Source organism: Gymnoscopelus microlampas (genome assembly GCF_963454915.1).
Source record: "Gymnoscopelus microlampas genome assembly, chromosome: 7".
Taxonomy (NCBI): Eukaryota; Metazoa; Chordata; class Actinopteri; order Myctophiformes; family Myctophidae; genus Gymnoscopelus; species Gymnoscopelus microlampas.
The window spans coordinates 21,420,007-21,432,822 of NC_139944.1; the positions used below are offsets into that span (position 1 = coordinate 21,420,007).

Sequence of the window (12,816 nt, forward strand, 5' to 3'; positions counted from 1 at the left end):
GCGATGCATGGTACGCACGCATGCAGTCGCAGATGTGTGCCGCATGTAAGCTATATGGCTATACTGAACGTTATGTGTACGCGGGAAAAATGTAGACAACACATAAGGATGAACTGTATATGATGTGTGCACACATACACAAACACACGCACGCACTCTCTGCCAGCCTGTCTCTCGAGTTCTGAAGCAATTCAGGGACCTGTGTGCCTTTCACACACTCCTGTCATGCACCAGTAAACACACACGCACACACACGTACTCACACACGCACCCACACACACACATGCGCATAAAGGAATAGCAAATAGTGACATTAATAAGCATATATGTGCTTTCTCCCAGCAGGGGGAATGGCAAGGCACTACGACCACAGGCAGTGGCACCCTGCCAATGCCAGTACACCCCCTCATCTCCCCCCTTCTCTCCCTCAGAGAAGAGAGCTGCTGATCAGGAATGTGTGAATCATACAACAACAGGTCCCATCAGCAGAAGTCACATGATCTCTGAACATCTGCTCTATCTCCAAAACTAACCTCCTCACAGACAGACAGACAGACAGATAGATGACAGAAATGGTGACAGAAATGGTGACACAGAGGGTGAGATAGATAGACGAGAGATAGACAGAAAGATATGAGAGAGGGTGAGAGAGACAGACAGACGAGGGAGATGCTGAGACAGACAAACGAGGGAGAAGGTGAGACAGATAGACGAGCGAGAGGGTGACACAGATAGATGAATCAGAATCAGAATCAGAATCAGGTTTATTGTCACATCACAGGTTTACGAGGTAAAAAAAGTGGGTGAAATTCGCTTTCGTACATCGTTCCCATCGCAACGTTATTTCCATAGAAAGAAGAGGGGGAGGAAGAAGGGGGGGGGGGGGGGAGATCAAACAAGAGAAAAACAAAAACAAGTTATCTACATATTTACACTAGTACCTGAGATTTAAAAAAAATATGAGTGAGGTTGAGACAGATACACAGATGAGAGAAAGGGTGAGACAGACAGACAGACAGACAGACAAGAGAGAGGGTGAGACAGATTGCTAGATAGACGAGGGAGAGGTTGAGACAGACAGACACTGACAGACAGACAGACAGACAGACAGACAAGAGAGAGGGTGAGACAGACAGGCAGATAGACAGACAGACAGACAGACAGACAGACAGACAGAAAGATTGATATAGTTGAGGGAGAGGTTAAGACAGACAGACAGACAGACAAGAGAGAGGGTGAGACAGACAGACAGACAGACAGACAGACAGACAGACAGACAGACAGACAGACAGACAGACCAGAGAGGGTACGTGAGACAGGGAGAGGCTAGCGATGGGGACACATGTATTTACTGCTGCTCACATCTCGGAGTTGACAGGGGACCTCGTCAAAGTGGAGCAGCGCGATCTAAAGTAGGGCTGACCACCACTTCGCACCCAGCCCGCGTCCCTCCTCTTGCTTTATTTATTAAGAAATGCAAAGGAGGACAACAACATCAACAACAACAACAATGTCCCAGAGCAGACACTCTGGAAAACTAGTAATTGAATATATTAGGACATTAACCACTTTCAACCTGGTGCCCCTATTTCTCAAATACATTCCCGAAGATAGCACATTTACAAGCTCATAACACACATTATGAGCTTGTAAATCGGCTATTTTCGTCGCCCGACACCGTCGTACGACGAAGTACATAAATCAGGCTGAAGCGGTTATGGGAGGTGGGGGGGGGGGGGGGGGGGTCTAGAGCTGTGCTGGATATCGGTTGACTTGCAGGTGATGCATTCATATTTGCCGTTTATTGCGTGTCTGCCAACGTATACGGTAACTCAATCACACCTCAGTCATGTCGAAAAACACATCAGTTCGCTCAAACATACTTTGGCCCCTAGTCTGTGCTGGAGCCGACATTATAGATGAGAGAGAATGATGAACACAGGGAGCCCTCTCTCTCTCTCTCTCTCTCTCTCTCTCTCTCTCTCTCTCTCTCTCTCTCTCTCTCTCTCTCTCTCTCTCTCTCTCTCTCTCTCTCTCTCTCTCTCTCTCTCTCTCTCTCTCTCTCTCTCTCTCTCTCTCTCTCTCCTCCCCACTCCTCTCTCAGAGGGGGGGGGGGCAGCATGCAGTGATGGATGCCTGTCCTCTTGGCGGAGTGCGTTACAGGGCCATGACAAACCCGGCTATAATGTCCCCTTATCGGTTCCAGCAAAGTGTTCATTTTCTCCATGATGCCATCGGGTCAGTAATAGCTCACTGGTAATTGTGGCGTAATAAATAAGCTCTTTGTCTAGCCACCACCTCGCTCATGACAACAGGGGAAACCGTGGAACATGCATTTCTCCATTAGCGAGTGGTTGTTTGTGTGCGCGTGTGTGGTGTGTGTGTGCGCTCGCGTGCGCATGTGTGTATGGGGCATTATTACTCCCTTAGCCAATTCATTTCCACCCAGCATGCATTCCACGTATCTGACAGTACCATGATGAGGGTATGCGCTGCGCACCGCCTGTAATATTTTCAAATTGATTCCTTTTCAGACATTGTTGATTACTTAGACATTTTTGTGTGCCTTTTTTTTTTCTTTTTTGCTCCCTCCAACTTAACTGAGGGAACAATTTTACGGGAGCCGTTCCATGGAGACTAGCAGTGAGTCATACAACATACCACAGCCATAATGTCCAAACATTTATTGAGGCAGGTAGATATGCATTAGAATGCTGTGTGTGTGAGTTTGTGAATGCTTTTGTGTGCGTGTGCGTGTGCGTGTGCGTGTGTGTGTGCATTGTGGTTATGTATGTGTGTGTTTCTGAATGCTTTTGTATGTGTGTGTGCGTGTGTGTGTGTGTGTGTGTGTGTGTGTGTGTGTGTGTGTGTGTGTGTGTGCGTGTGTGCGTGTGCGTGTGCGTGTGTGTGTGTGTGTGTGTGTGTGTGCGTGTGTGTGACTGCGTGTGTGTGTGTGCGAGCGCATGTTCTGAGTTGAGCTCACAAACACATGCCCCTGTGCACCTGCATGCATAAATACATGCATGTGTGTTGGTTTGTGAGCTCAGCTCGCAGAGATCAGGTGTGCTGTGGGTCTCTTGACCTCAACCTGCATTCTCACTCCTCACTGCTCTGCCCTGGGCCTCACTGGAGGAAAGGGTGGGGGGAGAAAAATAAACAGAGAGAGAGCTGCTACTATACACGGACTGCCATCTGCTTTACTTTTCTGTGTTCCGATCATTATTGTTGTTCTCATGTTACTTTGCTGCTGCTATGTCCAAGGAGGAGCTGAACAAAAATAATATACCTGTACACAAGACCAAACAATAAAGAACCTTGGACCGAGAGAGAGAGAGAGAAAGAGAGAGAGAGAGCGAAAGAGAGAGTCGCTGAACATGGTAAGGAAGAGAAAAACAAAAGTGAGCCACAGTCAACGCACACAGCATGACTGAGTGATAAAAAAACACCTCTCACTCACCAATATGCTCTGCTTGATTCTCTCAATGAGAGACCGACAGATGGAAAGAGAGAGGCAGAATGGAAATTCACAATGGAAGGGAAAAAATAAAACAAACAACTGCTTCAGTATTCACCTCCTCCCTGTGTAAAAATGACTCCTTCTTCTACTACATCTCCCTCACCCGCCCCTGCCTCCTCCACCGGACGAGCTGGCAGCTTGACAGTGAGAGAGGGGCCGGCTGGACCATGGCCCCTGGCTGGACAGCGTGCTGCTCTCCTGGGCCCCTGGCAGCAGCTGTCCATGGGCCCTCGTCTCCAGACTATCCTGGCAGAGACGCACCCAGGTCTTATTAGGTGACATGGAGCCCAGTGCTCTCTCTCTCTCTCTCTCTCTCTCTCTCTCTCTCTCTCTCTCTCTCTCTCTCTCTCTCTCTCTCTCTCTCTCTCTCTCTCTCTCTCTCTCTCTCTCTCTCTCTCTCTCTCTCTCTCTCTCTCTCTCTCTCTCTCTCTCTCTCTCTCTCTCTCTCTCTCTTCTCTCCTCTCTCTCACACACATTTTCCGTGAACCTGCAGACTTTTAAAAGGCCTGATCTGTGGTCAATACAGTCTAGTACTGCTGACTCTTGAATCATGTGACTGCAGACTCTGTTTACACATACAGTAGCGATTTATTGGTTTATTGGTTGAGGATTCTTTTCTTTTTTTTCAAGAAATCTACTGACTGAGAAGAGTACTGGCCATGCAGCTAAGTGTTTACATGTACTTGGAAGCTGTACAATTTTGGTCTGTAGGTCTGTCTTTCTGCCTGCCCGCCTGCCCACCTGCAGGCAGGCAGGCAGTCTGTCTGTCTGTCTGTCAACTAGATCTGCTCTTGTCTTTAAAAACACGGCACATTTGCTGTGTTGCAGCCTGCTTCTGAAAGCATCTGCTGGGAGATCGTTGGAAAGCGCTGGCTTTTAGACTTTGGTAAATAAGGTTCTGTGTCAGAGACATCCATCTTTACGCCCACGGACGGACTGATGGACGGACGGACACCCACTCCTCTCTCATCTCTTCCTCACCATCTTCGTCCTCCTCGCGGCTACCCTCCAACTAACCCACTGCTCATTCCCCCACCAGGCCCACCTCTCCTCACCTATAGTCCTCATTCCCTCTGCCTCTATCTATCTCCCTCCAGGGGCACAGACCCGAGGTCAGTGTCAGCGAGGCTCTTACTGTAGAAGCAGGCTGAGAAAGAAACAGTTTCATCTTTAAATGGAAAAGGCCTGACACCAATAGATCTTATTATCCACGAGGCAGGATGTCACCATGGCCGTCTTTTCCCTATGCTTTGAAAGATAAACGAATTACAAAGGAAACTTCTGGATAAGTTAACAACGTGAAGCCTACAGTAGTATCGCTATTGTGGTCATGTCACATCAAGTGCTCATTCAGTGCTCAAAAACATGCGATTTTTTGACGAAAAAAGCAGATCTACAAGCTCACAACGTGTCACATTTTCAGCTAAGATATTTGGTGTAGAGGGAGAAAATAGGGGGCCAGGGATACACCGGTGGGGAAACCAGCCAATGAAGTACATAGGGTTTGCTTAATTAGAAAAATGTAATTTCCCTACTGTAGGCTTTGAAATATAAATGAATTAGAAAGAAAACCTTAGATAAATTTAGTATAGGTACTTATATATTTGTTCTCAATGTGAACAATGTTAATACCCTACTGTATGTGGACTACAGTATGTGCATACATTCCTATGTGGACTACAGTATGTGAATACATTCCTATGTGGACTACAGTATGTGCATACATTCCTATGTGGACTACAGTATGTGAATACATTCCTATGTGGACTACAGTATGTGAATACATTCCTATGTGGACTACAGTATGTGAATACATTCCTATGTGGACTACAGTATGTGAATACATTCCTATGTGGACTACAGTATGTGAATACATTCCTATGTGGACTACAGTATGTGCATACATTCCTATGTGGACTACAGTATGTGAATACATTCCTATGTGGACTACAGTATGTGAATACATTCCTATGTGGACTACAGTATGTGAATACATTCCTATGTGGACTACAGTATGTGAATACATTCCTATGTGGACTACAGTATGTGAATACATTCCTATGTGGACTACAGTATGTGAATACATTCCTATGTGGACTACAGTATGTGCATACATTCCTATGTGGACTACAGTATGTGAATACATTCCTATGTGGACTACAGTATGTGAATACATTCCTATGTGGACTACAGTATGTGCATACATTCCTATGTGGACTACAGTATGTGCATACATTCCTATGTGGACTACAGTATGTGAATACATTCCTATGTGGACTACAGTATGTGCATACATTCCTATGTGGACTACAGTATGTGAATACATTCCTATGTGGACTACAGTATGTGCATACATTCCTATGTGGACTACAGTATGTGAATACATTCCTATGTGGACTACAGTATGTGAATACATTCCTATGTGGACTACAGTATGTGAATACATTCCTATGTGGACTACAGTATGTGAATACATTAGAAATTCTGAAAGATTTGAACAGTGGTGGAAACTGGAAAGTAAGTACATCTACTCGTAATGCACATACAGTAAGTACATTACTTGAGTACTTTTCTTGAGCATTTCCATGTTTTATAAATCTACTGCACTACATCTCAGAGGTATTTTTACTTTCTTCAGTATTTACAATTTTACATACTTTTACTTCTACCCCACTTTTTTACTTCACGACAATTAAACCTTTAGTTAATAATTCATAGATTTTGAACTACTTCAGCTCTATATATATTTCGGACATTTGAAAATAGCAGATCTACAAGCAAACAATGTGATGCGACGCATTGTGAGCTTGTAGATCAGCTGTTTTTAAAAGGGTTTTTTATACATTTTAAACTGGGACATTCTGCACAATGAGTACTTTTACTTTTGGTACTTTAAGTATATTTTGATGCCGATGCATTTGTACTTTTACTCAAGTGCATTTTGAATCTGTATTGCTACTTTTACTTAAGTAAAACATGTGAGTACTTCTTCCATCACTGCCACACACTATGCTTGCACATTGGCACACCCATGTCTCTGGGCACATCTAAATCTAACACACCCATTATTAATTTGATTAGATGCAGCAACATTGTGCACGTTTTTAATCTGCTGTAGTTTTTAACCTGAACTGGAAAACAAACTACAAAATCAGCCTATAGGGTTTCATGCCCCTTTAAGTCAAATATCTGAATACTTCTTCCACAACTAGATTTTAATTATATCCTCAAATACAGTAGCCTCGTTCTCAGCCTTACTCATCTGCGACGAGAAAAGCCTGGTCACGACCTAAAGCAGAGAGTGTCTATAGGGGCGGGACTTCCGTCCTATGTATTTCCCCCGGGAACAATCTTTTTCGACCAATCATAACACTCGTTTCATTCACGGAGAATGTAAACAGATTTGTAAAGCATTAAAGTAATTTCCTTGGGCGTCACTTCCGCCAAATTCCGGTACTTCTGTTTAGACACACAATCGTCTAGGTCTTGCTCAGCGTGCAATTACAGTATATGCTAGTGTGTACCTAATGGAAAAGTGTGTTTCTCAAAAAGACAAATGCATATTGAGCCAGAGTGTGATACATTGTGTTGCTATACTCTCTTGAAGAGTCTGTAACCTCCATCAAACTGCATGCTCATTACTGTTATAACTTATCTGTAGCTCTAACCTTCGGGCTACTGGTTCAAAACCGAGGACAGACACGACACACACACACACACACACACACACACACACACACACACACACACACACACACACACACACACACACACACACACACACACACACACACACACACACACACACACACACACACACACACACACACACACACACACACACACACACACACACACGATTCTCAGTGCATCGGTAGAGGTTGATTGCATCATCCCAGGAGCCCATCGTTAACATCAGCATATCGGGCGTGACCTGGTGGACCTCAACAGACAAAAAGCACCAAAATACAACAGCAGAATGTTAAAGGACGACTTCACCACTTTTCAACATATCTTCATATAATAGGTCCTCACTAATGCTCATGATAAAATGGTACAATTTTTTTCTAATCAGTCTGTGTCTCAGAGGAGGGCTGTAGACAGTTCAGAAACCTGTCTACCATCTGACATCTGACATCATCGATGGGGAATCCAAGCTAATAGCTAAAATGTATTCCTGTAAAGTTGCAATGCAATAATAGATCCCATTGTTCTCGCCTTAATAAAAATCTGAATAAATTTTTTTAATCTTTTTGGAGAAAAGAAATCCTGCCTAACGATGATGTCACTGGTAGACGGGTTTCTGGACTGTCCACAGCCCTCCTATGAGACACAGACCAAGTAGAAAAAAATGGTATCATTTTATCAAGAGCATTAGTGAGGACCTATTATATGAAGATAGGTTGAAAAGTGGTGAAGTCGTCCTTTAACCAGCAGAAAGCCTCTTTCCTCTAGTGGAGGAACTGTCCGTGGTCCTGAACCTCATCATGGTTTCTCTTTAGCCTGAGTTATACTTGGTTGGGCCTGGCGTGTCGCGCACAGGAAATAGCTGATCTACAAGCTCACAACTAGGGTTGGGATCCTTTAGGATTTTAACGATTCCGGTTCCTTAACGACTCCCTCTTAACAGTTCCTACATTTAGAAAATACAAACATAATTTTGACCTTCAATATAAAAACATTTAAAATCATACATACATTATTCCATAAATATTATTGTAGCGGTTCCCTAAGTGAGGTCAAGGGACCCTCTGGGTAACTTGAAGGGGTTCCAAATGGACCCTACAAGTCTGTAACTCTGAGAGTTATGGTGGTCCTTGATATTGTTTGATCTTGTATTGTAATTGTATAGCAGGTGTGAAGTCCACATACCAGCTCTGACCAGCTATTTCCGGTGCACAACCCCACGCGCAAACCCAGTAAAAATTTTCTCCCTGCCTCAAAAAAATATAACCAGAACTTCATAATTTCAGCAATAATGTGCCTTTCCTTGGAACTTCATGTATAGCCAACCTGTCAGTCAAACTGAAGCTGTTTGCAGTTAGAATGTGGTTTGGCAGTTTAGCTTTCACTTTCTGTGCCAGCAGCATACGCCCATTCCATAGCATTATCGCTGATCTTGCACTTGTAGAGAAAAAAAAGATCTGGTGGGGTTATTATGAATAGAACATACCTGAGGCACTTTTTCTATATAGCTGATGATGTCACTCAAATGCAAAGACAGACAGAAAAAAGGTCTTAATTGAATTTCCTGAATTTCCAATTATGTTAACGAGAGTAATCCTAAGGGATCTTCATCGGCTGGACATTAATGACAAAATTTTCCCCTGAGTCATGCAACGCCAACATACGTCTCAGCACTTGTTTTACATTAGTCAAAAAATATATGACAGCTTCATGCTTTTTAAATGAACTTTATGCCTGTCCTGGAGGCTTATAGGAGGCCTGGTGATGTAAGTAGCCTATTCAATGCACTAAGCAAGCAATGACTCATTTTCAAAGTAATGGATTTGTCAAAAAAAAATGGAGCACAGGGCCGTCGAAAGGGAGGGGGAGAAAACAAATTAAATAAAAATGAATCTTTGTTTAACCTTGTAGCACACCATTTTTAAATCCATTAAAATTACTGTATGAAAATGTTCCCTTTTTTTCCCAAGTCAAAGAACGCTTTGATCTCTGGGAACATTTTCAGAGGCAATAGATAGCAGTAATATGATTGCTTCTGTCATCATGATTCAACAGATTACACATCTAATCGGTTTGTGAACAGAGAATATAATTTGCACAGATTACAAACCAAATTGTGACTCCTGGTTGAGGAAACTGGGCCGTATGACAGTTCTGCCAGATCCATGATTCAACGTATGACCTGCTGCACGCTGAAAATAGGCGACGGACAAGCTCACGTGTTGTGAGCTTGTACATCAGCTATAGTCAGCACGTGACACAGTCGTACGACGAAGTATAGATTGGGGTTTAGACAAGCCAGAGACACGCATAGAATGACTGGCTGACAAGCTGACAAAACTGACAGACTGACAGACAGGCACGTTGACAGGGGAACTGGGAAGAAGAGCACTTGGCACAATCAGTGTTGGAAAAAAAACATGCGATCCTGCCATTGTGATGGCTCAGGTTATTTCCACAATGAAGTGTGTAGAAGCATGTGATTCACTCTGGCACAAAGCATGAAGCATGACGTAAACATGTGTGTTTGTACAGCGTTTTTCCCCCCATATACATACATGTACGGTGCGTGTTCTCTCTGCTAGAGACAGTCAGCAGGCCGCACATCTAATGGTATTGAAACGCAAAGCTGTACAAATGCAAGTACAAATAAATAAATAAAAGAAAAATAGGCCTAGATATAATGAAATTAAAGTGACTCAGTCCTTGTAATATCCCTCGGGTATATCGCTAGTTGTTTTATGGCAGAGATAAGAGGATTTTGCCAGGTTGTGATGTTGGCTAATGCTATTGTTTCTACAGGGAGCACAAAACTGAAATGCTGATTTTTCACACGTCTTTCGTTCTTGTGTGGATAATATCACTACACACACACATACACTACAAAGCTGACTTGCACTTACACTGCTGGCTTGCTTTGCTCGAACATATGCACTAACAAAATTGAAAATCTATGAAATAAATCATAGTGTTGATTCAGAAATGATTAGTCATTCATAATTTATTTACATCATAGGTCTCTTTCCCTTCTCCATCCTTTCTGCGTACAACTTCAGCATAATTCCTGTGTGCACTTATAGGTACACTCTAGACTACACAACTAAAAGACACGTAGAGATGGTTTGTTTTGTGCTAGTGAGAGCACCAAAGAAAGCATGTAATCCCCTTCCCCACCTCCTCATTCTTCTTTTTCAATATTAAATCACCTTTTCACCCTTTTATACTTTACACTCTGTACCTTTTACATTTTTGATTCCTGCCACTTGTATTACCCCCAAAAGCATTTTCTCCCCATCCAATCAGTGACAAACACTCATTTGTTGGCCCACAAGAAAAAAGACAACAAGAGAAAACAATACACAGCAATAAGTGTTCAGATGGAACACTATCAAACAGCGTGGCTGATATATAATCCAATGCCAGCCCAACCCCAGTACTTGAACTGGAGTTCCACTCCCATGTGGTTGACGAGTGGCTCCACTTTCACAGGCGGTGAAATGATTTGCATTCAATCTTCAAAAGAAACGTAGCTGTTATTACCTGCCACAATAGAGCCTAACCCCAATCTGCCAGCAGCAACGGGGTGCAATTCCCCCCCCCCCCCCCCCCCCCCCACCCACCTTTTTTTCTTCTTTTTTTTTTTAGCACACCCTAATCACAGCCATCACATTCTGTGTACGGAGAGAACACTGGCCACACCAGGCCACTGAGCATACCTGGCATCCAATCTGTTAAAAAGCTATTCCTTACCTATCCACCTCCCCAATTTAACTTAATGAAGTTAGTTAATTCACCTTAGAGAGTTTACAAAATGCAACCAAATGGACCCGTAAAGGTTAATTTGGTTATATTTGTACACACTATGAGTTACAAATGGATACATTATAAGGATTTTACTGTTGTGTAAAGTCCCAGCAAAACACACTGTGGTTTTGGTGCTTAAATCACGTGATGTTGTTCTGTCAGAAAGACTTGCTTTTACACTTCAGCAGTGCGTTGTTTTAAGCCATGTAAAAATAGCATATAAAGAGCTACAGTGCTGTCACTATAACCCTCTGTGATGTCTGATGTTTGGTGTCAGATTTGTTTTTACAGTTTTGTTTACTGATATGACGTATGTCTACTCGTTTAAATGAGAGACAAAGAAGAGATCATGTGATAGTGAAACAACATAATAGTGGATGACGACAACAGAGAGAAAACAGAGATGAGAAGCCGTGGTCTACCAATCTGGGAACGTGGTTCATAGATGCGCATACAGAGGAAGAGGGTGGTTTTGAGTGAAATGTGTAACGTTCTCATTTATCTGAGGGTCACTGAGAAATAATAAGCATGCATGGCGTCGACTGAGCAGCTCTTCTGACGTGTAATACGCAAAGAAAGGTCTGACATGATCTGTTGCCTGTGCCATAAATATCAACTATATACTAACTTAATTGCTGCTGAAGCGTAAAAGCAACTCTTTCTGACAGAACAACATCACTTCATTCAAGCAAGAGAACCATAGTGTGTTGCTGCTGGGGTGGTAAAATCCTTATATTAATTTGTCCATTTGTAACTCAGAACATTTACAAATTTAAGTAAACTCTCTGAGTTCAACTATCTTTCAGAGTTAAATTCAGGAGATGGATAGGTAGGGAAATGCCGTTTAACAGATTGGCTAACACATAGGCTTAGAGGCCTGGTGTAGCTAGTGTTGACGTTGGCAATACTTTAGCTTGAAATTAACGTTTGATGGTGACAACTATTTTCATTCATCTCTAAGCTATAATGATTTGCAGGCGACACCCACTACCTCCTTTTCGGGGGCCTTGTGGTTAAATGAACACTGAGGATTTGACTGTGTATAACTAGCAGTACTTTGGGCTATGTGGACAGCTAAATGTCAAGTCATTCTCAGCAGGCCGTGAAACCAATGCGTGACCAAACCTTGGGTTTAATGGTGGTATTGAATGTGCTTCCTATACAGATTGAAGTCCCACCTCCATGTCCTCATAAAGCGCCAAACTGTGAGCCAAGCAAACAACTCTTTAGAGTGTGTACATTTTTGTTTAGTGCAGTGTTCATTCATTGTCAAAACACACACACACACACACACACACACACACACACACACCAAACACGCACCAAACACACACACACACACACACACACACACACACACACACACACACACACACACACACACATAGGAGAGAGAGAGTGAGAAGAGAGTGGGAAGAGAGAGAGAGAGAGAGAGAGAGAGAGAGAGGGAGGGAGAGGGAGAGAGAGAGAGAGAGAGCGAGAGAGAGGAGCAGTAGAACCAAACTAGGCTGCAAACTCTTTGCTAAGCGATGCCGAGATAATAAAACAAGCCACGGGCGTGTTTAACTTCTGAAGAAAAATGAGAGGAAGTTGCTGCAAGCGCACATAGATAAATAGATAAGGGGCTATTTAAGTGGGGGTAATAAGGGGAACTGCTCAGGCTCTACATCCCTCCGCGCAACTGGAAGAAAATAACTTAGGAATTAGAAAATACATAAATTATACCATTACGTTGGTTTGTTTATACAACGCGTTCGCAGTACATACTCACATGCTAATAACTTTTAAAACAAGTTCTATCGAACACA

At 43.0% G+C, this 12,816-nt stretch overlaps 1 protein-coding gene across 1 annotated transcript in view; it reads right to left on the reverse strand.

Moving 5' to 3' along the window:
• nxph4 (neurexophilin 4) overlaps positions 1 to 12,816 on the reverse strand; it is a 51,762-nt gene that overhangs the window by 38,082 nt on the left and 864 nt on the right. The gene's annotated exons all lie outside the window — the stretch shown is intronic.